Genomic DNA, 27,847 nt, shown 5'->3' with positions numbered 1-27,847 from the left:
AGAGCCAAGACTGTGATATGAAGCCATGGAACGGAACAAAGTTCATGGAATTATAAGAAATGCTAATCCATGATCTTGATCTCTCAAGGTTGCTGAAACCAACTGACCTGCACAACCACAAGCTGGCAGTAGCAATACAACATATTTGCATTCTGGAGTTGATTTTTTCCTATATGGGGCTTTCAGCTCTGACCTTGTGAGGTGAGAACTGACAGCTTATAAGAGAGCTTTTGTCTCTCTTGCTAAGAAGAAAACAAAAACAAAATTAATATGCCCAATAAATGGAATGTAAAGACTCCCATCTTATAAATATACTTGGAAAAATACTCTGGAATATCTCATATAAGACATCAGCCTAGAGCCTCAGCTAAGGTTCAGTAGATTTTATTTTATGTGCAGCCTGCTGTTCAAAGGGATAGAAGGAGTCAAATAGTAAAACTCAGCCTTCAGGAAGATGCAGAGATATTAAACAGGAACAGACAGCTCATGTTTGTTGGCTGTGAATCCTTGAGTGACACTGGTCCATTAATCTTTTTGTGTTTTTTTCACTTTCCAGCAATCAGAACCTTCATTGCACCTGCAAGAAAGCATATTCACTGATTCTGTTAACTCATTCAATTTAGAGCCCTGAGAACTTGTAAGGATGACTACTTCCCTCTCCCTCGTTTTACAGGCCTAAAGAGGAAGCCCACAGGCCTGGAGAGATGGAGGGACTTTCCCCTGCAACTTGTCAGAGCCAGACCTGCTGGGTCATTGCTGCAGAATGGCAGCTGCGTTCACAGGTTTGACTCTTCTCCTTTCACAGATGGGTCAAGTAAAGCCAAAAACAGGGGGACTGTGCGGACAGATTACTAAGGGATGTTCTGGGAATTCTCCTGGTAAGAAAAGTATCAGGCTGGCTCCTTAGAAGGACCAGATCTTATATGTGGTCGCTTTTGCCTAAACTGCCCATAAAGCCCTCCCAGAAGGTTCAGTCCTATCAATAGCCACAAATAGAACAAATAAGCAGTGCATTTTAATTATCTAAAGAAAACAGTAAGGGATTATTTTAAGCTAGGAGGGCTGCCATAACACCCTAAGTAAAGTCAATACATTGCTTAGTACAAGAATTAATTAGTGCTTAAATAATAGAAATGACTATCAATTACCAAACATTATCACACATTACTTGCTGTGCAAACAACTTTTTTGCTATTATTAATAATTCCAGGTACTGGTTTTCTGTAATTATAAGCCACAATTTTCCTTTGGATGAATAGCCAAGCAGAGTTACAGTGCAAAGTCAGGTCCCTACTCAAACCAGTAATAGTCACTTGGTGCTCCCTGTCCCCTTCTGCTGACCCTTCCTTGCTTCTCAGTCTCCATTCTTTGCTGTCAGAGAAACCTAAGAGAATCAATCACTTGGTATTTGCTCGTTATGGTCAGAACTAGCTTTGATATTAAAATCAAGCATCCAAGAAAACACCTAAGGTGACATTTTCTGTTTCTATGCATGGCTTACTTGATGAAATCATTCCACCTGTGTGAGCAGGTTTTGCTGGGTACCAGATGACAGGGAGCAATGTGACTGATTAGGAGGCCTGCACCTGTAGTTTAGAAGATCAGAGTTCAGACCCCTACTCTTTAATAATCTCAATGTGGGATTTCAGACAAGTTATTTAAGCACATTGAGATTTCATCCTCCCAGTTAGGAAAGGTAGACTGTGCTCCTAGCCATTTATTTCACAAGGGAATAAGTGAGGATGATAATAAGACATGTGATAGATGAAGAAAAACTTTGCTCTCCTTTGCTCATTTAAAATAAGTTGTCAGTTAACCCTCAGGCTGATTATGACTGGGTCAGCCCTCTATTCTGCATGAACAGGGCCCGAGGAACAAAGGTACAGGCCCTGGCTGTTCCTCACCCTCCTTGTCCCCTCTGAAATTCACAAAGTCAGGGCCTGCCCCATTAACAGAGCTGCACTAAGCTCCCATGTGCAGGCACCATCTTCAAATGATCCATGGATTTTCTCATTGTATCCTCTCAGCAAGCTTATGAGGGAAGCCATTTTTGCCCCCTTTTTACAGATAAAGAAACAGAGACACAAAAAGGTCAAGGCCAGAGAGCTGGCAAATGACAGAGCCAGGATATCAAGTGGGAGGACTCTTCACGCCCTGCTAAACGGTCAAAAGCACAGTTGTCACTCTTGGAGTGGGCTTCTGCCCCGCAACCTGCCTCCTTTCTTGTTTCAGGAGCCCGGGTCTAACCACTTAGAAGGCAATTATCTCGCATCAAAGGGCCTTCCAAGCAGAAGCCTCCGCTTCCTCCAGGAAGCTCTCCATAGCACTCCCCCACACCTGGGCCCACCCATCCTGGCTCTCAGCTCAGTGACCCCACAGGACTAGGAGCTTCTGGAGGACAGGGACAATTTATTGGTGAGCTCCTAGGCCCCTATCTAGGGTCTACCACTAGTAGGAAAATGTTTATATAACAAATCTCTCTTTCTGTCTCATCCACACACCCAACGCACTCACACAAGGATGATGACTATCATCCTGATGACTGATGACTATCAGTCACCTGAAATCCCAGAAGACCTCTCCAGAAGTCTGGGGTTATAATCTCTTCCCTCTGGCCAAAGACCCTCTCTATACCTGCCCCAAAGGTGGCTGCAGGCGGGGACTTCCCTGGTGGCACAGTGGTTGAGAGTGTGCCTGCCAGTGCAGGGGACGTGGGTTCGAGTCCTGGTCTGGGAGGATCCCACATGCTGCAGAGCAACTGGGCCCATGAGCCACAACTGCTGAGCCTGCGCGTCTGGAGCCTGTGCTCCGCAACAAGAGAGGCCGAGACAGTGAGAGGCCCGCGCACCGCGATGAAGGGTGGCCCCCGCTCGCCGCAACTAGAGAAAGCCCTCGCACAGAAACGAAGACCCAACACAGCCAAAAATAAATAAATAAATTTATTATTTTTTTTTTTAAAAAAAAGGTGGCTGCAGAGGGCAGAGGTGGAGAGAATAGCTGCCCCACTGGAATTCTTCTGGGTTTACCTCCAGCATGGTGGGGTGTTTCTGGTACCTCCTAACTCATCCCCTTCTGCACCTTCCTCCCAGGACCCTTGGTATCTCTCTCCAGACCCTTCCTCCAGGGGGCTGGGTAGAGTAGGCAGCAGATGGAGTCCATGAGAGTGAGAGGACGCCTCTCTCTACTCAGTTCCACCCCTTCTCGCTGCCTGTGAGTCACCTGCACCCTGCTGACCACACCACCCTATCTTAAAAGGTGACTGCAATAAAACAGGAAATAAAAAGCAGAAAGCCCGTATTCTTCGGCTGATCAGTCTTTGTAATAACTGCTACAAGGTGGAACAGAAATAAATTTATGGACTATCTGAGCTGCAATTTCTGGGTTTCAAAGTAATCCAGTCTTGGGGAAATGTCAGTTTCAATTGAACAGGAAAACAAACTTCAAGTAGCTGGCATTCCCCAACGTGAGCAATTGCCGAGGCCGTACATGTGGTAATTGCTCCTCTAGAGCTTGCAAGTCCTGTGCTGGGCTGGGTGGCCGCGTGCATTTGTGCTAGCATCCCATTCCTCTACAGGCTCACGTCTCACCCCCTCTCCAGCGCCTCTCCTGGAACACTGTGGAAGGGGTATTGATATTTCAGCCAGCAGCTGGTCTACGGAACTCAAAACACAAGGGAAGAGAGCCGGCTGTGCTGTTGAAAGCAGGAGCCATCCTGGATCCCAGCAGAAGCCAGGCTGGATCCATCAGAGGCCTCCAGGGAACTCAGAAAATTCACCTGGGTCAATGGGAAATGAGTCAGAGGGACTTGTCCAGCCCTGGCACTGCCAGACGCTGCTTCTCATGGACTTGTCAGGGTTGCCAGGGCCTGTGGGTGGAGTGGCCTGGATGACACAGTAATCTGCTGCAGGTAAGGCAAGGTTCTGCTCAAAGGCACCCACTCACCCAGAGGGACCGGGAAAAACAATGACTCAAAAGGCCCTGGATCGTGCTTTTGCTCGTTTTCTGAACATCTCAGTGAATCTCAGCATCTGTTCTTGTGGTTAGGGCTTTATTGACTCATCTACTGTGGGACTGTCTGAAATTTCTTGGGCAAAAATCTCTTTCCTTTCTTTGTTTGTAAATTAGGCAAATCTTTATGGTTCCTTATAAACTCTTTGCCTCTTTCCTCACCAGTTTTCTGCACAATTGACCACACCCTCCTTTGTAGAGCCCTCTCATTCTTTGCTCACAGGACACTACCCTCCCTGGACGTTTCTCCTTCTCTTGGCTGCTCTTCTCTGAGGACTTTTGTTCATTTGTCCTCGAATGCTGGCCCCTTTGAAGTTCTACCCTTCATATTCTTCTTGCTCTATACCCTCCCCCGAGGGTCCCTATCCAGACCCACGTATGTGTGCATTATGGCCCAGCTGAGACCTCACTCAAGTTCTAGACCCCATGTTTACTGGACCACTGCCCTTGGACATCTCACAGGTGCCTCAAATTCAGTGTAACTAAGCACATCATCTTCCCCCTATATTCCCATCTCAGTGAATAGTTACCCAAGGAAGAACCACAGGAGACATTCTAAACTAATTCCTCTCTATAAGCTACTGTGTCATGGCATTCTGTTTTCTAAGTCTCTTTTGAATTTCTCTGTCCTTCTCCATCTCCTCCCTCATCATCTTGGCTCAGGTGACCATAAGCCTTCACCTGACAGCTACAATAGTCTCCTAATACATTACTCTGCTTCTAGTGTGACTCTCTCAGCAATAGTCACAATAATACTGCATACTGAAAACTTCAACATCTTGTAAAAACAAAGACAGTTATTTCTCTCATGAGTTTGTGGGGCAGCTGGGCTGGCTGTGCTCATTTGTCTCCCATCTTCCTCCTGGGCCCCATGGGCCTGGGCAAAGACAGAGGTACAAGAGGGCAAGTGGAAACACCCAAGGCTTCTTAATGCCTAGGCTTAGAAATGGCACATGGTTACTTCTACCACCTGCTACTGGTCAAAACAGATCATATGGCCTGGCCCAAAGTCAAGAGGTGGAGAAGCACACTCAGTTCACTGGGAGGCCATGGCAAGGGTGTGGATGCAGGAGGAAGTGAGCACTGGGGCCAATAACGCAAACTACCACTGATCCTCTCTAATCCATTTTCCACCTGGTACCTGGATTTCTAACATGCAAATCTGATTATGTTACTCCCCATTGTCCTTGAGATAGAGTCTAAATTCATGATGTGACCCCAGCCTATCTCTCTTCTCACACCACCAATCACACTCTGCTCCTGCCACAGTGAATTATATTTTTTTTCAGAATTTTCCTGAGTGCCCTTACCTCCAAGTCTTTGCACAGCTGGTTCCTTTGCCTGGAGCACTCCCTCATCCTCTTCTCACCCCATAGCCTAGTCCCCTAGCATCATCTGGCTACTCCATTTGTCCTTCAGATCTCTTTAAATGTCACATCTTCCAAAACTCTCCCTAACGCCAAGATAGGGCTCTCCCTAGACACATTCCCTGGTCTCATGTACTTGTACCTGTAATAACACTTAACCATCCTAATTATAATCACCCGAGAAGAGGAACTATATCTTAGTCTTTGGCGCTTAGCCACTGTGCCAGGGATATGGTAGGTACTCAACTAATAACTTTTTAATGGATGATTACTCCATGGGAATTTGTCCATGAATACAAAGTTTAATGCCCCCCTTTTAACATAAAATCAGATAAATTTAGAGTAACTCTGTATATTTGAACCAAAATTGTTCTGATCCAGTTGATGAGAGGATTAGTCTGATAAATATCTCAGATCTGAGCATAAAGCTTGCCATATTTTGAATGGAGATCGATCTATTTATACATTAACATGTTAAAATTACAACCACTGTGGAAAACAATATGGAGGTTCCTTAAAAAAATAAAAATAGAACTACCATATGACTCAGCAATCCCACTACTGGGCGTATACCCTGAGAAAACCATAATTCAATAAGAGACATGTACCACAATGTTCACTGCAGCACTATTTATGATGGCCCGGACATGGAACCAACCTAAATGTCCATCGACAGATGAATGGATAAAGAAGATGTGGCACATATATACAATGGAATATTACTCAGCCATAAAAAGAAATGAAATTGAGTTATTTGTACTGAGGTGGATGAACCTAGAGTCTGTCATACAGAGTGAAGTAAGTCAGAAAGAGAAAAACAAATACCGTATGCTAACACATATATATGGAATCTGAAAAGAAATTGTACTGATGAACCATTCCTGCAGGGCAGGAATAAAGATGTAGACATAGAGAATGGACTTGAGGACACGGGGTGGGAGGGGGAAGCTGGGGCGAAGTGAGAGTAACATCGACATATACACACTACTGAATGTAAAATAGCTAGTGGGAAGCAGCAGCATAGCATAGGGAGATCAGCTCAGTGCTTTGAGATGAACTAGAGGGGTGGGATAAGGAGTATGGGAGGGAGGCTCAAGAGGGAGGGGATATGGGGACATATGTATGCATATGGCTGATTCACTTTGTGGTACAACAGAAACTAACACAGTATTGTGAAGCAGTTATACTCCAGTAAACATCTATTTTAAAAAATAGATAACAACACTTAATGTTTATATGGCAGACACTGTTGATTGCCTACCCGATAGCCGTTCCCCTTCTTCTCTTTTAGCAGAGCCCCAACTCTACTTGGAGTGTCAATGTTCCCCCCCCACACACACACACACAGAGGACAACTTCTGATTGACCTATGCTAATCATAGAATCCCATTCCCCTTTGCCAGGGAATCCCAGTGACCTGAATGGCCAATGAAGTCCTGGGAAAGGTTTCCTGTCTGATAAAAGAGAGAGTAGCAAGAGGAGAAACAGACCTCCTCCACATGCTTGCCCTTTGTGCTTGGGATGACATTTTGGGAAGACACGATTATTGGAATGTGGCAGCCATCCTACCACCATGAGGGGAGACATTACTAATCTATTAAGAAAGGCAGAGCAGAAAGATGGACAGACCCTAGGTCCTTGCTGACCCTCAGTTGCTGGCCCCATGTTGGACCCACCTACCTCTAAGCTTTCTGTTACATGAAATAATTAAATGTCTTTATTGCTTAAGCCACTGGTATGTGGTTATTCTGTTATTTGCAGCTGAAACAATTCCTGACACAAATGGCTTTGAACTGTACCTCTAAGTACCCCAAATTTGTTGTTAGCAAATATCAGAGACTTCACATTACTCCAATCTGGTATTTAACATAGCTTTCTCAGGGCCGAAGTGTCTTCACAGGTGGCTTTTATTGACTGTGGTGGCTGACATGTTGAAGAATGGGATTCATTGCCATTAGGATTCTGCCACTCCTTTTGTTTTTGTTTGTTTGTTTTTGTGGTACATGGGCCTATCACTGTTGTGGCCTCTCCCGTTGTGGAGGACAGGCTCCGGACGCGCAGGCTCAGCAGCCATGGCTCATGGGCCCAGCCACTCTGCGGCATGTGGGATCCTCCCAGTCCGGGGCTCAAACCCGTGTCCCTTGCATCGGCAGGCGGACTCTCAACCACTGCACCACCAGGGAAGCCCACTCCTTTTGTTTTTTAATCAGTGTTCCAAGCCTCAGTTCTTTCTTATTATATTCCCTGCCTCTTCAAAGGAACTGGCAGAGTGGAGCTACAAACTCTTTATCTGTTTCTTGAGACTGGGAATAATTTACCAGTATAGTAGGGAGAATCTTTCCTAAGCTGTCCACGTTCTAATCCTCAGAACTTATGATGATTTTTCTTTACGTGGTAAAAGTGACTTTACAGATGTGATTAATTTAAGGACCTGCAATAGGGAGATTATCCTGGGTTATATGGGTGGGTCCAATATGATCACAAGGGTCCTTAAAAGTAAAAGGGGGAAACAGAAGAAGAACATGAGAGGGATAGGTGATCGTGGAAGAATTGGCCAAGAGATGCAATGTTGCTGGCTTTGAAGATGAAGGAAGGAGGCATGAACCCAGGGATGCAGACAGCCTCTAAAAAGGGGAAAAGGCAAGGAAAGGGATTCGCCCCTAGAGCTTCCGGAAAGAAATACAGCTCTGCCAACACTTTGCTTTTAGCTCAGTGAGACTCATTTTAGATGTCTGACCTCCAGAGGTGTAAGGTAATAAATTTCTATTTAATTTGGGGTACTTTGTTACAGTATCCATAGGAAATGAAAACAACTAGTTGACCTTATTGACTGCAAAAGCACCCCTAGTTCAGACAAGTGTCTGGGTGCTGCCTGCTTGAAGGAGCAAACTATAAATCATGAACTCGCCAAAGCCAGGGGGGCTTTGGAGCAGTCCTAGTTTGGGGAGTGTCACGAGTACGTAGTTCTCCTCAGGGGAGAAGAAAACCCCCATGAGATGAAAGATGCAGCACAAGCCCACACTGGCTTGGAGTTCTAACTTCTTGTTTAACACTTTGGGAACAAGGACTTTGTATTCTGTTGACTTTTCATTGAGCTTCCCTCTCCCAACTCTTTTTTTCTTGCTAATGCTTGTGGCAAAGAGCAGAGTGTATCACTTACACCCTGTGAGCAGTCCTGCTGTTAGTAAGACCCTCAGCCCAGGTTGCAGGGCGGAGCGTGTGATCAGGCTCTGGCCCTCTGGAAAGACGTAGCCTTTTATCAACAGCAGCAAAAAATTGGTCATTCATTCAGCAAACATGAATTAAGTGCCAATTCACTGCATGATGTGAGATGCTGGGGATACCGTGCTGTACAAAATAGATACGGCCCCATAGAATAATGGCAAACATTTATTTCTCACAGTTCTGGAGGCTGGAAGTCCAAGATCAGGGTGCTGGCATGGTCAGGTTCTGGTGAGGACCCTGTTCCTGACTTGTATACAACTACCTTTTCTCTGTGTCCTTATGCAGCAGAGGGAAAGCCCTGGTCTCTTCATTCCTTAACGGGACACCAATTCCACCATGGTGTCCCTATTCCATCATGAATATAGGGCTCCATCCCCATGACCTCACCCAAAACTAATTACCTCCCAAAGATCCCACTTCCAAATGCCATCACATTGGGGATTCAGGCTTCAACATAAGAATTTGAGGGGGGACACAAACATTCAGTCCACAGTATCTCCCTAAATTCCTCTGGGGAAGATAGGTATTAAACTAAAAGACAACAAATAAATATATAGTGTCACTTATGATAAGTGTGGTAAAGGAGGCTACTAGGATACTAAAAAAGAGAATAAAAGAGGCAACTGATTTAGATCAGGGGGCCACGAGAGGTATTTCTTAGGAAATGATATATAAACCGAGACCCAAGAGATAAGTAGGAATTTATCAGGGAAGAGAGATCCAGGCTCAAAGAGCACCATGTGCAAAGGTCCTGAGGCAAGAAGGCAGGGGGCAAGCTGCCGTGGCAGTTGTGTAGTATATAAAAGAGAGCGGGGCACAAGAGGAGCTGGTGCCTTTTAAATGCCTTTAATGGTTTCAGACTAAAGTTTTGGTTTCCTTTTGTCAAGCTTTCTGAGGCATTAACTATGAATGCTCATTTACCGAAGAAAAGACAGTATAGGACAAGTCTCAGACCCCCAAGCCCCATGATGCCAACCAGCCTGCAACCTATCTCTCTCTAGAGGTTGCAGGGCGGGGCAGGGGTGAGGGGAGGCAGCACCACTTCTGTCCTTTCCATCCATCTTTCTTTCTGGCCCAGCTTCTTTGCCGTAACCTCTGGAGATTTTCAAAATTAGAATCATTACCTAAATAGGGAACCTGCAATGCAAATCAAACGAGAGGCTGCAGCAGGCTAATGAAGGCCAGTGACCTGGAGACCTAATGAAGATGAAGGGTTCTGTTACAGGTTAAGGACACCACCGCATCACCTGCTTGGAGCAGGAAGAGGTAAATTCAGGATTTTTACTGCTCAGGACAAAGTCAGGTAAAAATGAAATATATATCTCCATTTCTGCTTATATCTATTTACCTATAGCTACATCTATATCTCTATGTCTCTATATCTGTATCTGTATCTATCTATATATATCCGTGTGGCAAGGGGAGCAAAATAATATTTAGTTGCCTTGACAGGAAAAGGACTCTTCTTAAGTGGTCCGGGAATAGAGTTTCCCCCATTCTCATTCAAGCTTCAGGTGATGAGGTCATTAAAGGTCAGAAGATGAGACTCAAAAAGCAATATGGAAGAATATACTTTGGAACGGCTGAGCAGGTGTGTACATTCAAACTGAGGTGAAGAATTAACAGACAAATAATACAAAATAAGAAAATATTTTGTTTTTTTATGTGTAATGAAATGTAAACATATTATGTGTATGCACTTAAAAACTTTGATAGCTGTATAAAAATGTAAAGCTAATTTACTCATTAAGAATCACTTATTGGACACCTGATACTTGCCAGGAATTATTCTATGAATAGATCTGGTTTTTCTCCATCTTGAATGTTTGAAAAACATAAGTAGTTTCCTAATTTCACTTGACTACAAATTTTGTGACAGTTTTGGAAAGTGCTTGCCAATAACATTGGTAGACTATCAACCCATCCTTTAATGGGTTTTCAGTTTAGAAACTCAGTGAGATCCAGGCTAGTAGGCTCTGTTTATGTGTTTCCCCATTAACGCAGTGAGGTTATATGATCTTGGTTTTCTGGAATTTCATTCATTTGAGGAATGTTAACGTGTGAAGAGGGGTTGTCTGAACAGCATGGTGAAGATGGCAATCAAGGTCAAAGCTCTCAGTGAGCTCTCCCAAATCAAGGAAATTTGGGGATCAATTTTCTCTATTAAACAATTTCAAGAAAGTCTTGGATGCCCAGAACTGGGAAACATTCATTTGAAAACCACTTACTCAGTGTAAGTCAATTAAGCTTGTATTTTCTCAGCTCATCCAGTTTTGCTGGTAGCTTTTGTTGGTTCATTTTCAGGAAAATTCAGCCCTGACTTTTATTGTCAATAATTTAAAAGATTTTATTTTTATATCCTTTTATCCTGGCACATCATTCTTTGTGTTCATAGATCAGTATTAGGGGGAATTTCTTTGCCAAGTAATGATCCATGTAGTCATAATAAAAGGGAAAATTTTCAAAGGTTTTTCAGAGCCAGAAAGAATTATTGCAGATGCAAGTGGGTCTATAACTGTGTTGTCCAAATATCTCACCAAATTTATTAGCCATTTCCAGCTCTTTCATAATTGAGAGTAAAGCTCTTAGTAATTGAAGCCAGAAAATAATCTGTTGAGTGTTAGACCTAGAAGGCATCTTGGATACCGTATAATCCAATTCATGCACTTTGAAATGAGGAGACTGAGGCCAAGCTTATTGACAGCTTCCTGTCCATTCAAAATCTTCTAGGTCACGATCATTGGTTTCATAAATTACAAGCAGGATTCTTGACCCTTTCCATCAGTCTAAAATTGCTTCTTGAGAAAGGCTGAAAGAAGTTCATTTGCTTCAGACGATGCAGTCATGGTAGAATTAAGCCTAGAATTCAAGTCTCACTAGCATTCAATGAAGGATAATTTCTTATAGCCAAAAAAATCTGTAAAATGGGGATAACAGTACTTCCCCCGCTGTACTGTTATGAGGGTTAAACAGAATGGACTATGTGAAATCATTATATTTACCTAGAGTTCATTTTTCAGTAGGTAACTTGCCTAATCAAAAAGGTAGATTTCTCAAATCACCTGAGGGTGAGTTTGCAGCTGGACTTCATAAAAGGGCTATAATCAAGGACTGGAACAATTAACGCTCTCCACCTCCCCTCAGACGCTCCCATCACATCTGTTTGATTCTTCTTTATCTGCAGACAAATCTTTTCTGCTTTTCTGATCCGCAGGTCATGGAGAGACTGAATCTCTCACTTTGCATTGGGTGTCTCAGGGTAGGGACTTTATTTGGTCCAGTCAAATGTGGACCAAGTAACTGGGTGTGTTGGGGTGTGGGTATGGAGTGGAGACAGCAGTAGGGTTACCATAAATTTAGGAAGTGTCAAGGAGTAGGTAGTTCTCATTAAGGGAGAAGAAAACCTTCATGAGATGAAAGACACAGCCCAAGCCCACACTGGCTGGAGTTCTAAAGCTTCCTTTAACACTTTGGAAATCAAGACGTTGTACTCTGTGGACTTTTCATCCTGCTTCCCCCTTCCCACCTCTTTTTTTTTCCTTGTCAGTGCAGTGCCCAGAGTATTATCACCTATATCCTGTGAGTAGTCCTCTATGTAGTTACTAAAAACTTGTCTTAGTCAGCTCGGGCTGCTATAACAAAATACCACAAACAAGGTAGCTTATATAACAACAAAGTTCATTTCTCACAGTTCTGGAGGCTGGAAGTTGGAGATCAGAGTGCCTGCTTGGTTGGATTCTGGTGAGAGCCCTCTTCTGGGTTGCAGACTGATGACTTCTCACTGTGTCCTCACCAGGGAGTAAGGAGTGAGGGGGATCTCTGGAGTTTCCTTTATGAGGGCACAAATCCCATTCATGAGGGCTCCACTCTCATGACCTAATCATTTCCCAAAGGCCCACCTCCTCATACTATTGCCTTTGGGGTTAGGATTTCAACAAATGAATTTTGAAGGAACACAAACATTCAGTCCATAACAGAACCTCAGTCCAAGTTGCAGAGTGGAGAGTGTGCTTGGACTCTGACCCACTGCAAAGATGTCAGCCTTTTCTTTTACCAGTAGCAACAAGTGACGGCCATTCATTCAGCGAATGTTAACTAAGTGCCAACTCAATGCACAGTTTGTGATGTTGGGGATACAGTGTTGTACAAAATAGATATGGTCTTCATGTTCTTCCCCTAAATTCTTCTGGAGAAGACAGACATTAAACCAAAAGACAACAAATAAAAATATAACAACACTTATGATAAATATGATGAAGGAGAAGGATAGACTACTAAGGGAGGATAATAGAGGGGACTAATTTACATTGGAGGGCACAGGAAGGTACCTCTTAGGAAATGATATGTAAACTGAGATCTGAGAGATAAATAGGAATGAATAAGGGAAAGAGCTGGAGAAAGAGTGATCTACGTCCAGGAAACAGCAAATGTTTGGGGCCCATGTGCAAATGTCCTGAGTCAGGAAAGGAGCGGCTTTGGGCCTTCCTTGAGCTCCTATCACACAGGAAGTGATTCCTAGAAGTGGGGAGGAATAGTACTCAGAAGAAGAGGACTGACCAAATAGCCCTGTACGTGTTCCCTGTTACTGTAAAATATTGTACACGAGGGTTTTATTAGAATTTCTAGCCTTACATAGGCAGATTCATTATATAATTAACAACCTGACATGGGGACTTTTTGGAAGCTATTATACAATAAGTACTATGCAAGCAGACAGGGGCATTGTGTGGGCTTCTGCGGTGGTGGGAGAGGATGGCAGGACCCTTTAGATTCCAGGACCCAGCTCTGGACTCACCATTGGCCCTATGGGACAGAGGTGAATGGTTGCAAATTTGTTCACCAGATGAGTCAACAACAATTTGGTGTTTGGTTTTTCTCCTCTTTTCCCTTCATGAATGTACAGTAATTTATTTCTAAATAGAAAATATCCTCTATAGAGCATATATTTGTGAACTTCTGTTATTAGGCTGGGATGTGAGGTGAATGCTTTGGGGGTTAGGGGTAGGGAAATGAAGTAATCCAGGTCCTTGTCTCAGTTTTTCCCTCACTCAGTTTAACTTTGGAGTTCTCATACAGGGCTCAAGAGTGGAAGAGATTACTGACAGAGCTATCCCAGGGGTGGGCAAACTACAGCCCATGCGCCAAATCTGGCCTGCTACCTGTTCTTGTAAATAAAGTTTTATTGGAGCTCAGTCATGCCCATCGGTTTACCTATTGTTTACTGCTGCTTTTTCACTTGACCAAATGGCCCACAAAGTCTAAATTATCTGGCCCTTTACAGGAAAAGTTCACCGAACCCTGGACTATACCACAGATTATCCATAAATTACCATGTGAACGATAATTTCACCCTAAAAAGCCAGGAGCAAGAACCAAGGAAAAGTGTAAGGCCAGTGAAATTATTTTCTTTTTTTGAGAAAATAGTTCCATATTGAAAGGAAGGAAGGAAAAAGGAAGGAAGGAAGGGGAATAGAAGAGAAGAGAGAAGAGGGCTTCCCTGGTGGCGCAGTGGTTGGGAGTCCGCCTGCCGATGCGGGGGGCGCGGGTTCGTGCCCCAGTCTGGGAGGATCCCACGTGCTGCAGAGCGGCTGGGCCTGTGAGCCATGGCCGCTGGGCCTGCGCGTCCGGAGCCTGTGCTCCGCAACGGCGGAGGCCACAGCAGTGAGAGGCCCGCATACCACAAAAAAACTTAAAAAAATTTAAAAAAATTAAAGAAGAGAAGAGAGAAGAAAAGAAAGGAAAGGAAAAGGAAAAAGAAAAGGCACTGATTTAGTCTGATCTAATTCTCTTACTTTACACATGAGAACATGAGGCTCAGAGAGGTAACAGGTCCTGCCCAAGATCCTAGGGCTAGTGGCCCACTCCCCATGTCATGACTACTTCCCCTACTCAATGAGGCCCTGTTACATGAGGTTGCTACAGTCCTTTGCTCCATTTTAGATACTCATAAAGAATTATATATTCTCCTCACTTGGGAGGTACAGGAATTAATAACACACAAACTTTGGATAGTCCAAGAGTTGCCTGAATCACTAAGACCCAGGCCCCTTTCACTCTTCCACAATTAAGAAGGGGAGGAGGAAGTACATTCAGAACTGCATGGGGCGGGGAGGCAGTGCATAGGCTGGGCAAGTGTGAGCCCTGACACATCTGCCCTGTGGCTCCTCACATGTGTCTGCTGACACTAGTCAGGCTTCCCGAACAGGGCTGATGGATCTAAATAAATAATTTCAATTACCCTGAACACCAGCCATCTGAATGCAGTCAAGTAGAGCGCTATCGGAGCTTGCATTCAGCATATGCCACTCATCCGTTCTTATCTGCCACTGTCAGCAGCATGTCAGCAGCTGGAGGTGATTAATCCACATTCTTCAGTCTCCCTCATTTCCTCTTGGTTCTGGGAAGGGTTAGACAAACCCCCAGTAGGGCTGGCCAACTTGCACAAGGCTAGACCACTTGGCAGAGTGTCTGTTCTCTGAAGAACAAGTTACGAGATGAGGTCTGGGAGCTGGGCTAATTCCCTTCTGGTCAGAAGGCTAGTGACCCAGCTGTGGGGCAGCTGCAACCCAGGCGAGTCATGTGACTCACTGTCTCTGTTCCACTGCACTGCTCACTGCTCTTGCTGTCCTCCACAGGGGAGACTACGGCTCTGAATATTCATCCCAGCCCCTAAATGGTCACAGCCCTTTCGAGCTCCCAGATGTTGGCTTGGCCCTTTCGGTTCATGGTCCTTTCTGTCAGGTGATTTAGAAGGAAGCCCCCAGTGCTGGGTCAGAGGGCATTTGAGGCTAAGCAGCCATCCTGGTCTATACAGTAAGTCATCTGCCCAGGAAGGCCACAACATGTGCTCTCTGACCTTGGGTGAGTCTGTGGCCTCATTTCTTTTTAGGGCTGCTCCTTTTCTGCCAACACCCCCAACTTCTGAGATCAGAGCAGCCCTTTGTTTAAAGGCTCCAGATGCCATTCTAGCCCCAAGCTCTCTTCATAGTAGTTCCCACCAGACTTTAAAGCTTCATGCAAAAAAGGATTTGTAGGGACTTCCCTGATGGTCCAGTGATTAAGTCTCCGCACTCCCAATGCAGTGGGCCCAGGTTTGATCCTTGGTCAGGGAACTAGATCCCGCATGCTACAACTAAAAGATACTGCAGGGGGCTTCCCTGGTGGCGCAGTGGTTGAGAGTCTGCCTGCCAATGCAGGGGACACGGGTTCGTGCCCCGGTCCGGGAGGATCCCACATGCCGCGGAGCGGCTGGGCTCGTGAGCCATGGCCGCTGAGCCTGCGCGTCCAGAGCCTGTGCTCCACAATGGGAGGCCACAACAGTGAGAGGCCTGCGTACCGCAAAAAAAAAAAAAAAAAAAAGATACTGCATGCTGCAATGAAGATCCCACACATGGCAGCGAAGATCCCACATGCCACAACTAAGACCCGGTGCAGCCAAATAAGTAAATAAATAATAAATATTAAAATAAACAAACAAACAAAAAAGTCAAAAAAAAAAAAAAAAGAAGACTTGTAAAATAGGCCATACCAAATTAATGGCTTAAAACTGTGCCTTCCCTAAGGCCTCATATTCCATCATCCTCAACGAAGATGTGGCTGCAGGATTTGGTAATATTAGGGTTCTCCAGACCCCAAATCCATTAACAAAGATCCATACAGAGCACACCCACTAGGAGTGAGGCCACCCCCACCCCATACACTCCTTATTCTCCTAAATGACTCTCAAACTCCCTACACCTCCTTCCCCATCCTTGCTCTCAACAGATGATGTCTCTGAGAAAGTGAAGTAATCAGAAGAGGATTTCCACAGATCCCCATTACTGCATCTGCCCCCACCAGCATCTCACACATACTCTGCCTCTATGTACATTAGCTCAGATGAATATCCATCTATCTCCTTTTGTCTTTCCAAGGACACCCTTCTAGCAATCTATCTTTCTCTCTCCTACATCATCAATGTTCCCTCTCTACTGAGTCATTCCCATGAGTAGATAGCCATGCAGTTATTGCTCCCATATAAAAATTAAAAAGTAAAAAACAAACACAAACAAAACCTCACCTTTTTCTTGACTCTTCTTTCCCCACCCGCTACCATCCCATTTCTCTGCTGCAAAATTCCTTGGAGAGAAGTAGGTACTAGCTGTCTTCAATTCCTCTCCTCCCATCTCTCCTAAACTCACTCCATCACACTCTTCTTGTCAAGATCACAAACGACCTCCAACTGGCTACATCCAAAGAAAAACCAGAGTCCTCACTTTACTTGACCTATGATCATGATTTGACGTGAGTGAACCCTTTCTCTTCTTGATATGCTCTCTTCACTAAGCTTCCAGGACCTCATGCTCTCTTGATTTTCTTCCTGTCTCAATGAACCCTTCTCAGTCTCTTCTGATTCATCCTCTTCTCCCTACCTTTTCAGGGCTAGAATGCCCTGGGGCTCCAGCCTCTTTTCTCTCTGACTTCATTTCCTTGATGATCTCATCATGTCTTTTGGCTTTAAATACCATCTATAGATCTCCAACCCAGACCTCACTCCTGAACTCCAGACTAGCATATGCAACTGCCTACTTGGCGTCTCTACCTCAAACTTAACTTGTCCAAAATGTACTACCATTCTTCTCCTTTGAACCTGCTCCTCTGACAGCCCTAACTTTCTCAGTCAATGGCAACTCCATTTTTCTAGTTACGCAGGCCGCAAACTTTGAAGTCACCTTTGACTCCTGTCTTTCTTTTACACCCCATATCTAACTTTTTAGTGGGTTCTCTTGGTTCTACTTTCAAAATAGAGTCACAAACTGATCATTTCTTACCATCTTCACTGCTAACACCCTGAATTAAGCCACTATCATCCCACCTGGACTCTAATAGCCTCCCTGTTGTTATATTCTTCCTGCTTCTATACTGTCCCCCACTACCAAAGGGATCCTTTCGTCTTTGTAAAAGGTAAATCAGATTAGGTTTGCTCAAAACCCCACAATGGTCCCTGTGGTCCCCCAAAGAATATCCATGTCCTAATCTCTGGAACCTGTGAGAGTCACCTTATATGGCCAAAAAAGGTGGGCCTTTGTTGATATAATTAAGGATCTTGAGGTGGAGAGAACATCCTGGGTTACTTGGGTGGGCCCTAAATACAATCACATGTGTGATTCAGGGGAGGCAGAATGAGATTTGCCAACAAACGAAAGGGAAGGCAATGTGGCCACAAGGCAGAGATTGGAGTGATGCAGCACCTGCGGCTGGAAGCGGCAAGGAACACATGATCCCCTAGAGCTCTGTGGAGCACAGCTATGCTGACGCCTTGACTTCAGCCTGGCAAACTGAATTTTTACTTCTGATCCCCGGAACCGTGAGCAAATAAATTTCTGGTGTTTTCAGTTATCAAGTTTCTGGTAATTTGCTATACTGCAGCCACAGGAGATGAAGACATCCCCCATCTCTTTCAGAATGAAAGCCTATAAAATCCTTCACAATCCAGCCCCTATTAACTTCCTGACTCCACTCCCCCCCCCGTCCCCACCCTTACCAGCTCTGGACACATTGGCCTTCTCCCTGTCCTTGTGTTTAAACAAACACAGCACCATCCCAGCACCCAAGGCCATCCATCTAGTTATTCCCTCAACCTGATGCTTGGGAACCTTCCTCACTTCCTTCAGTCTTTACTCAGGTGAGGTCTCTCCAGACCACATCATTTAATACCTCTACCTGCTCTGCCCTTCACCTCCCACTCCTGATCCTCTGTATCCTGATCGGCTTTCTTCTTTTTCTAAGCACTCATGTCTTTCTAACCTGTAATGTAATTTACTTGTTTATTATTTACTTATCACTTATTATCCTCTTCCTCTGCTAGAATATAAGATTCACAAGGGCAGAGCTGATTGCCTATTTTGTTCTCTGCTATGTCTCAAGCATCTGGAATAGTGCTTGACACAGGCAAGCATTTAAACAATATGTGTTGAAAGCATGAGTGGATGTCCTCAGAGTTCCTTTGGTAATCCTCAGGGACACCCTTTTTTCTCCCCATCACCCACCTCTTTCCCTCCATGGCCTTCTCTATACTGGCAAAGCAAATAAACGTGGTAAGACACAGAATATCCAGCTCAAGATGGCAGAGAACAACTGGCTAGGTTAGTGAAAGCAAAATGTCAACTTTCTCCTCTGACACCTGTGGCCTTTTATTCTCATTAATATGCAACACTCATGACCTAACAACGTTTTGATGATCAGCCTAGAGAATTGTTTATGCAGCAGGTAAAATAATTTTAGGCCATACATCTCAGATGTCCAAAGCATAATTTTAAAATTTCTCTTTAACTCTCTTGAGTTCCATTCTACATGGCATCAGAAAACACAATCTCACCAATTCAGGATCAACTCAGTTACTTCAGGGTTATTTCCTTTCCCCACTTTCCTTGGCATGGGCTATATGCCTAGGGGGCTAACATAATTTTGAGGCATCAGGAGCTGCACTGTGGAGGTGCCTAGCCAAGCTGTTATTTCCTAAAATGCCCACCTTCTTTCTTGGTTCTCAGCAATTACAATTCATACTAAATCTATCAAGGACATCTTGTCCCAGTTAAGAGGCCAGATCCAAGTATCACACCTGTGCTACTCTTAGCCACAAGAGAGAACAACAGGCTGCCTCAGCTCGGCTGCCTGAGCACCTTGGTGATGTGAAAATATCCATGGAGCATCAACATAACCCAGGTACTGAGAGGGCAGTGCCCAAGTCTGAGAGTCCTGCCTTGAGAGATTATATTCTAGAAAGGAGAGCCAGGTCATAGACATGAAAACAAAATAAATGAAAAGGGGCGGTGTGGGGTACTGTGGAGGGAGCCAGAGGTGGGGAAGATCTTTCTAAGGCATGGAATCTGAGTTGGAACAGAATGATGAGAAGGAAGCAGCCATGAAAAATTTTGGAGGAATGGATTTTCGATAGGAAGAAACAAAAGCACAAAGTCTCCAAAATAGGGATGAGTTTGGCCTTTGTGGTGGACTGAAAGAGGCTGAAGGAAGAGAGATTGGAGAGAGTCACAGGAGAGAGGTGGGCGTGACCAGATCAGATAGGCTATGATAAGGAGTTGACATTTTTTTCTAAGTGTAAAGAGATCCTGTGAAGCCATTTCTATACCATCTCTGCATCTCTCCAACTATGGCCTATGAGAAAATGTTGGTGGACCTTGTCTCCTTCCAGAGAACCAGAGAGAATCCTGGCACATATGCTGTTGACCCCCCAGGTCCCCAAATCTTCTGGTGTTTATGTTGCCCCACCCTTTGCTTAGTTGGGAGTAGGGGCGGGACACAGAGTTCCCACTTAGGGACATCCATCACATCTAACCATCTTGTCAGGAAAAACTGTGGAAGACTTTGGAAATAGACAAAATTGATTGCTGGGTGTCCTGTTTATACCACCCTTCTGATTCATCTTTCTTTGTCTAAAGCTATTTTACAACTCTGTCAAGATGTGGAATACTGGTAGTAAGTAATGCAAGTGATTCTTGCCCACAGAAATGCAAACTCTGTCCAGCAGAGAGGCAGTTGATTGCTGCCCTGTAGATATTGACCAGTTTGTATCTTTCTGTATTTATTTCAGCATTCCTTTTTTCTTTTTATTGAAATATAGTTGATTTACAATGTTATGTTAGTTTCAAATGTACAGTAAAGTGATTCAGTTATATTTCAGCATTCTTGATGGTCTATAAATGTGCTTTTTGGAGTCTTCCTCTGAACAGTTGTAACATCTTACTAGTTTCATCATTAATAATGACATATGTTCATTTTATATTTGTATAAGGGTCATTTTATAAAAAAATATCCTTTGGAAAACTTCATCCCTGTATTCTTCTTCCTCTGACAACTCTCTCTTGTTCTCTTGTTCTGAAAAATCACAGGTAAGACAGAAGTAGCTGGCACTCCCCTCTGTGTACAGAGGGAACAACTGGAGCTTGGAGAAAAGAAGACTTACCTTTGGTTTCCCGACTCCTGTTCTGGTGCTCCATGTAGGAAGGAGTACCTCCTCTATGAGTTCTTTAGAAAATGCATTGAAGTATTTTGGGCAAAGAGAAGAGATCTGTTCCCGGAGATATAAATGTCCTGCAATGCACAAAACAGTCCTCTAAAATGAAGATATCTTGCCCCAAATGTCAGGAGCACCCTGAGGGAGAAACATATAGGATGTTGCTCATGGGGATATGGGGGTCTTAATGACTGCCCCCCACGAATCCTGCTGGGACCCATCTATTCATTTACCAAATCACTAAACTAGAGCTAGCTTAACGGTAATATTTCCCCTCTGGCATGCAAAAATGTTTATGGCCTTCAATAAAGACTTCTCTTTAAATATATTGTTTTAAACTTCAGAATCCTCCAGTAAGAATTATGTTCTCATTTTGATTAAGATTCACATTTTAATGTGGCAATAAAAACAAGTGAGATTGTCTCATTGAAAAGGATCCTATTTAGTTAATTATCAGTCCGCATGCCACAAATCACTGCGTTGGGTTTCCTGTATCCAAAGAAGTCTGCTATTTCTCCCTCTCCTCACATGAGTCACATGAGCCTGTATTGATGAGTAGAGCTGGGGCTAGAGGTGATGGGGAAGGGAGAGTAGGAAAGAGTTACCTTCCCTATAATGTGCAGCCCCCCAAAAGCCCAGCCGTGTACACATCAATTCAGGAGGCAGTGTTGTGAATGGGCAGTGTCCAGATTTTAGGGTCAAATCTTGAACCCCAGCTCTGCCATCTACCAGCTCTGTGACCTCAGGCACGTTATTTAATGTTTCTAAATCTCCAGTCCCCTCCCACCGACCCCCATACAGGTTACAAGGATGCTATATCAACCTCCTGGCTTTGTTTTGAAAATTAAATTAGGTAATGGATTTGAAGAAGCTGGCACCAAAAAAGCAGGCAATAAATGTTGGCTCTTTCCCCAGTAAAGGCTGACAACCTTGAGAAGCATCCAGCATGATGTGCCTGATGCTTCCAGAGGTCATCAGAACTACAGGCAAAATATCCAGGTGACTGGGAACAGACAAGCAGGCATCAGAGGGTTAGGGATTCAGGCAAGATTCTGAGCAGCAAGGAGCAAGGTCTCAGAGGCCAAATGAAGTCAAAAGCTACACAGAGAATGAGTTATTGACACACAAGTGAAGAACAAGAGTGGGGTTTGTTATTAACCTGCTTAACTTCTGGAGGAGTGGGGGTGGGTTCTGGACCAAGACCAGGAAGGCTAGAGACTGCAGGGCTTCTTTGCTTGAGAAGGAAAGTGGGGTGGGCGGGGTCAAGGACTGCCAGGCAGAGGCAAACCAAATAAGAAGTCCCTCTGCAGGGCCCTTTGGCAGAAAGCATGGTCTGCCCTTAAGTAGACTTTGCTTTCCCAGCCTTTTCCACCCACAGTGTAAACTGGTAGTGCTGAGGGCAGTCCTGACTATCCATGATGGCAGCTGTGATGAATCAATGATTCAAACGTCAGTTCAGGGGGAGCATTTATGCCCTGGCAATTATGTGGATAGCTTTGGAGATTTCAAATGGATTTTATCTCTGGCGTTAACCCTGAACAATTGGGAGTGGCTGCCTGGAACATCGTCTTGAGAAATATTTCGAAGGTCATATTTGGGAAGAATGCTATGATTGATTATTTATGTCTGCCAAGGGCTTAGAAATGATGAGTAGAAGTATACTTGCTACCTTTTAGCTGACAGTAATGCAGCCAATTCCTCCTAGCTAATATGCAGCTGGAGCATGCCTATGAGATGTTGGTGGAGGATTTTACTCATTCATGTATTCATTTATTCAGCATTCCCATAATAGCCACCATGAGCAGCACTCCCGCACTGGAGAAAGTGGGGATATGTGTAGGAAGAAGTTCCAGAGACTCTCAGAGCTATTTTGCAAGCTCAAGAATGCCTTGGCTCCTCATTTAGATTCAACATCAGCAAATAACCCCTGAAAAGTAGAAATTATTATTATCATCCCAATTTTGCAGCCTAGAAAACTGAGGTTCATCTCAGTTTTGGAGGCAACTGGTTTAATAATTTCTACTGTAATAATGGTTATATCCTCAAATATACAGTCTTTTGCATCTTTCACTGAAGGCCCAAAAAAGGACAAGATCATGTGCGTACGAAGACATTTGCCCTCTGTGTTATTTAAAAGCAGCCTTCCTGACACATTGGCCAGCCCTCCGCCAAGCTCTGAGCATTACCTAAACTCAGGGAATGTGTATTCAGTGAATTGGCCCATATTTTATCTCCCTACAAAATGGCTATTTAAATATCCCTTGAGTATGCACTTTCTGAATCATTAAGGCCTCAGGGTGCATCAATTACACTAATTTGGGAAAGTGATCAAATTCATGCAGGGCTGTTATTTTTAAAGAAAAGACATTTCAGTATATTGATGGGGAATTGGTGTCCGGAGTATATAGATTCCCAGTTATCTCCTGTCATGATAGGAATCCATTGGTTTCCTTTAAGAGATGGAGAACACATTATGCCTGGTATTAACAAAGATCAATTTCAGTAAAGGAAGGCATTCAGAACAAGGGAATTGAACCAAGCTGGGAATAAATGACAATGTTTGAAGCGATAAGGGATAAGTCATGCTGGGACTCCAAGTTCTCGTATAAATGATGATTAAATGGAATTTTTGTCCCTGCCTTTTGCTAAAGGTGATATTTCTTTACTGTAAAGTATAACATATATATTTTGGCATTGTCAGTGAAGTATGCACTTAATAATTGGGCTTCTTAAAGATTTCAGAGCTCTTCGGTTTTAATGTGAAGGGAAGGCCTTATCTTTGCTGCCAACTCATTTCTACTCTTCAAACCGAAGCGACAGTCTTTTATAAGAATTTGGCTTTGGGTGTTATCTTTCAAGAAAATGTATTCCAAACTTCAATGCAGTGAATAGAGTTACAAAACCATCATGAGGATAATATGGAAGATTTGAGAAATAGTAAAGATAAGCTCTCTGCTAAGATGTGAGATGCAAGGAAAGAAAAAAAAAAAAGATGAGGTGAAGAGGAACAACACTGGTGCAGGATTTCTATCAGTGTCTCTAAGGAAAAAAATCAAGCTAAACCAGACCTTTTCTATTTCCCTGTGAACAAAGTTCTTTGGGGTCCATAAAAGCTAGTTAGTTATTTAAACCGATGAGAAAATGAAAGCCCAGGGAGGTAGTGTGACTTACAGTGTCCCTTCCTTTTGGCTTTTAGGTGTGTCTTGGTAGATAAATTTTCATTTTAAGAGGATATTTAGGAAATTTTCATTTTTAAAAGAAACACTGTTCCAATTCTTTCCATTGTGTGTGTGTGTGTGTGTGTGTGTGTGTGTGTGTTTGATGGTGGTAATTGACTTTTGAATATGTACCAAAACCTTTCACCATGATTGGACACCAAAAGTTCTAACTTGGAACTAAATTGGATGCTTAGTTTCTGATCCCATGTTGCTTGGGGATAGTATGGCAAGGATGCAAAAAGCACATTTTCACATAGAATCGTTCAGAGGCCAGGCAAGAACAAGAGAAACAGTTACATAAGAATATTAGTTTTGATTCATCAAGTAATAGCTCTTCCCTTCCCAGAACCCTCCCTAGACAGAGAAGACTGGGAGGTGAAAAGAGAGAAGAGTTGATCTACCTGAGGGCTGGCACTTACGACATCTCCAGCTCAGACACAGAGTTGTAGAGGAGCCAAGACCTAAATCAGGAGAAAATAACTGAGACCCTCACCTTTTTTTGTATTTTTGTCCATTTCATCTCTTTTTCCATGCTAACCTCTAGGTAGGTACTTTTAAGGACTTATGCCAGTATGAGGAGGTTGATTGGGAGCCAGGATTCTCAATCCCAGGGTTTTCCTTAGCAGGGAAGGGGCTGTCATCCTGACACCTGGAATTAGAGATCTAAGTGAGGCTTCGTGAAGCTTTCTTCGTTGTGAGATGTTTCCAGCATGGTGGTTACCAGGAGGGGTGGGCAGTGCTTATTAATGGAGAATACACAAAAGGTAGTCCACAGGCCTGGGCTCTGATTACAGCACTGCTTTAGCAGCTCCATGTTCTCTGGCAAAATCTGTTTCCTGACATTAGGCTAATTGACCTCAAAGTCCACAAGGATAGGTCATCTAACAGCTCAGTCCAGACCCCTCACTCCTCTCTTCCCCTCTACCTTGTCCAATAACTGCCATGGCCACACCCTGAACCAGGCCACACCCCTCCCTCTCCCTTCATCCTGCCTTAAACTTGGAATTTCCACTCTTGGCCATTTCTCTACTTCTCCCACATATCACCAGTCCCACCAGACATGCTCTTCCATCCTTCAAGATCTCCAGTTCCTGACTCTTCTGGGCATCCCATTCCATCAGTGCTTTCTGGCTTTCCCTCCTTTGCTACCATTATGTTTTTCACTGGTAGTCACTTCACTAAGGCTCTTCCCAATCCCCTCCACTGCCTCCTGAGCTGTCACCCCTCCACTGATAATCAGCACCCTGACAATCCCAACTCTGGGTAAATCCAACCACCCACTTCTTCAAGTCCTGCTGCTTAGTGGTGCCCATGAAAGCCCAACGTGGTGTCATCCTTATGAGTTAAAGACACCAATCCCTTAGTGCCTGAAACTTTTTGGTCTGGTTCCAAAATGACTCATTTAAATATCACCACTCTCTTCAGTCGCTGTACCCCATCACTATTCCTAGTTTCCATCCCCTCATTTGTAGCAGATGTCTTGGCTTTCTGTTTCCTGAGAAGAACATCAGTAGGGCAGTTCCTAAACTATCCTAAAGTTTCCTGGAGTCTGAATGACCTGAATTGTGAGACCAGAGGGCAGTTCAGATGAGTGTAGCAAGAGCTAGAGGGAAGATAGGCCGAGCCATAGCAGAAGATGGGAAACCAACTGGATAGTCAAGGTGGGTTCCCATGCACGATGTCCTGAGGCTGGGGCAGCAGGATTTGTTTAGGTCCTCTTCAAGAGGATTATATCTGTGCCTCATTGAACCTCTAGTTCATTTCAAGTCTCAGCTAAAGACTTTAGTGTCTTCTCTGGATGAAATTCTTCAGTTGTCCAAATCACAAATAATTTTGCCCTGAAAGACATTTTTGGATATAGAGTGAAAGATGCTGCATAATAAAGTTGTATTCTTTATACTGAGTTAGACTGAGACAGCCCATCTCCGATATTTTGTAACTCAAATAGAGCTCTCACCCAATTATCTTCCCTTTTGTTTTCATCATCTGACTTCCCAGCAGGTATAGAATTTTAGCCTGGAGAAAGATTTTTGGTCAGGTGTTCTGCTCAAGGCATGGAATTGTGAAGAGACTGACAGACTGGGGTATGCAGAGTTGAGTGGCCCTCTTATGGTTAGCTTTGCTGCCCCACCATTACTTTGTTTTTACACTGCTTATTTTTGGTGGTTTACAGAATCCCCAAGCAGGGTGAAGAAAGTAATGACCCAGAGCAAGGAGCATCTGCTCATTTTACTTCTCTTAGTCATAAGATTTTGACATCTTTTGGCTCTTCTCTAATGCAGGAAGATAATCAATAGCAAGTTATGTTTTAGGCGCAGTTCTTGGGAATCAATTTCATATTATGGAAAAAGCTTGATGCACAAACAGGCCAACGAGAAGGGCTTTGTTCTGCATAAAATTCCTAGGCGAAATACAGTTGTTGAGTCTTTCTCTAGGCAGTGGCAAGGGCATGTGTAGTGAGAGAAAGATTATGAAGTGGATAAAAGAAAGTTTATAAAAAAGTGAGTCAGAGCTTCTATCCCACCTTTAACTCAATCAGCAATGTGAAACTCCAGTTGGATCACTGGGCCTCCTTTCTTAAAGGCTGAATAAGAGCTAGGATGGGGAACAGATAATGGGGTAGTGGTCAGTGGGCAAATGGACCCATCACTAAAGGCAAGAGCTATTGGTCAGTGGGAGAGCTGCAGGCCAGGGCTTCTCTTTTTTTTTTGATTGTCATATGGAATTTTTTTTTTTTTTTTTTTTTTTTTTTTTTTGCGGTACATGGGCCTCTCACTGTTGTGGCCTCTCCTGTTGAAGAGCACAGGCTCCGGACGCGCAGGCTCAGCGGCCATGGCTCACGGGCCTAGCCACTCCGTGGCATGTGGGATCTTCCCAGACCGGAGCACGAACCCGTGTCCCCTGCATCGGCAGGCGGGACTCTCAACCACTGTGCCACCAGGGAAGCAGGGCTTCTCTAAGATATATTTATCTAACCATTGATTTAAGTTTCAAAAACAAACAAAAAAAGACACAACCCTCTTTAATTGAGTTTATATTCTTTAATAAGCCAAAATGTTTGTTATTTACAGAAGCCTGGACAAATTATTCTGGGATAAAATTTACCAAATTTTGTTTTGTTGGTAAATATCTTTATCTGTTAGGTTAGTTGATTTATAAGAGTTACATTCACCTACTTCCAAAAGAGGGTTTAAGGGAAAACAACCAAAAGGTATGTGCAATGGCATTTTCCACCTCCTACCCCCTTGGGTTTTTTTGAAGTAGAACTGAGTTCCTTGTTCAGAGTGACCCCAAGTGACCCTTTGTCCATGGCAAGCCTAGAGGTAGTAACGGCTTCTGGGTTCCTCAGCATGCCTGCTGTTTCCCTTGACCCTGTCCGTACCTTTAAGAAGGCTCTTTATCGGCATGTCCTCATTGAATTCTGTTTCTTGCTGAGACTGTCGTTGCTATACTCTCCAACATGCTGGTAAAATTATAATAACAGCTATTCTTGGACCATATACCATACATGGTATACCATATACCAACTTATTTAAACAAACAAACGAACAAACCTAGCTCTGGTATGGTGCTTTGCACTTACTTGTTGTGACGTTTGTTGAATCTTTCATGCATGCTGCATCCCTGGGTGGTGTAGACATCATCTATCCCATCTCACAGGAAAGGAACTGGAGTCGCTGGGAGTTCAGGAATTTCTTCAAGGTCCATGACTAACTGGGGTTAGGGTGGTCAAGATCTCAGGCCTCCAGCACTCTCTTCTGGCCCAGATTGTTCTGACCCACCAGCAGCCAAAGGGAAGTGGATCCTTTGCTTTATGATTCACTCTTCATCAGTTTCTAAAGACTTGAGAGAAATGTTCCTGTCTAAGGGCCATCCTTAGCATCACTTCCAACTTCAAAATAACAGGCTTCCTTTCAAGACCATGTGGTGCTCTCCTTCCCCTTTATCTCCCCATGGAAATCGCTGCTGCTTTTACAAATCATCAACCTTTTACATTAGGTTCTGTTTCAAAGATC

The 27,847-nt window shown here is 43.9% G+C and overlaps 1 long non-coding RNA gene across 2 annotated transcripts in view; it reads right to left on the bottom strand.

The window, feature by feature from the left end:
- Positions 1-383: 383 nt before the first annotated feature.
- The window catches only part of LOC309802095, a 41,906-nt gene continuing 14,442 nt past the window's right edge, over positions 384-27,847 (bottom strand). Inside the window, exons 3-5 of one of the 2 annotated variants that reach the window (XR_014293714.1) lie at positions 24,325-24,480; positions 20,563-20,690; positions 384-577 (exon numbers count right to left, since the gene is read on the bottom strand). This is a non-coding gene — a long non-coding RNA (uncharacterized lncRNA). Of the gene's footprint in view, positions 578-20,430; positions 20,475-20,562; positions 20,691-24,324; positions 24,481-27,847 lie in introns of those variants that run through there. The other variant, XR_014293715.1, reaches the window with a different exon arrangement.

Source organism: Mesoplodon mirus (assembly GCF_964341445.2).
Source record: "Mesoplodon mirus genome assembly, chromosome: 4".
NCBI classification, from domain to species: Eukaryota; Metazoa; Chordata; class Mammalia; order Artiodactyla; family Ziphiidae; genus Mesoplodon; species Mesoplodon mirus.
The sequence above is the reverse complement of the archived record's forward strand: the minus strand, read 5'-3'. Positions and strand labels throughout refer to the sequence as shown.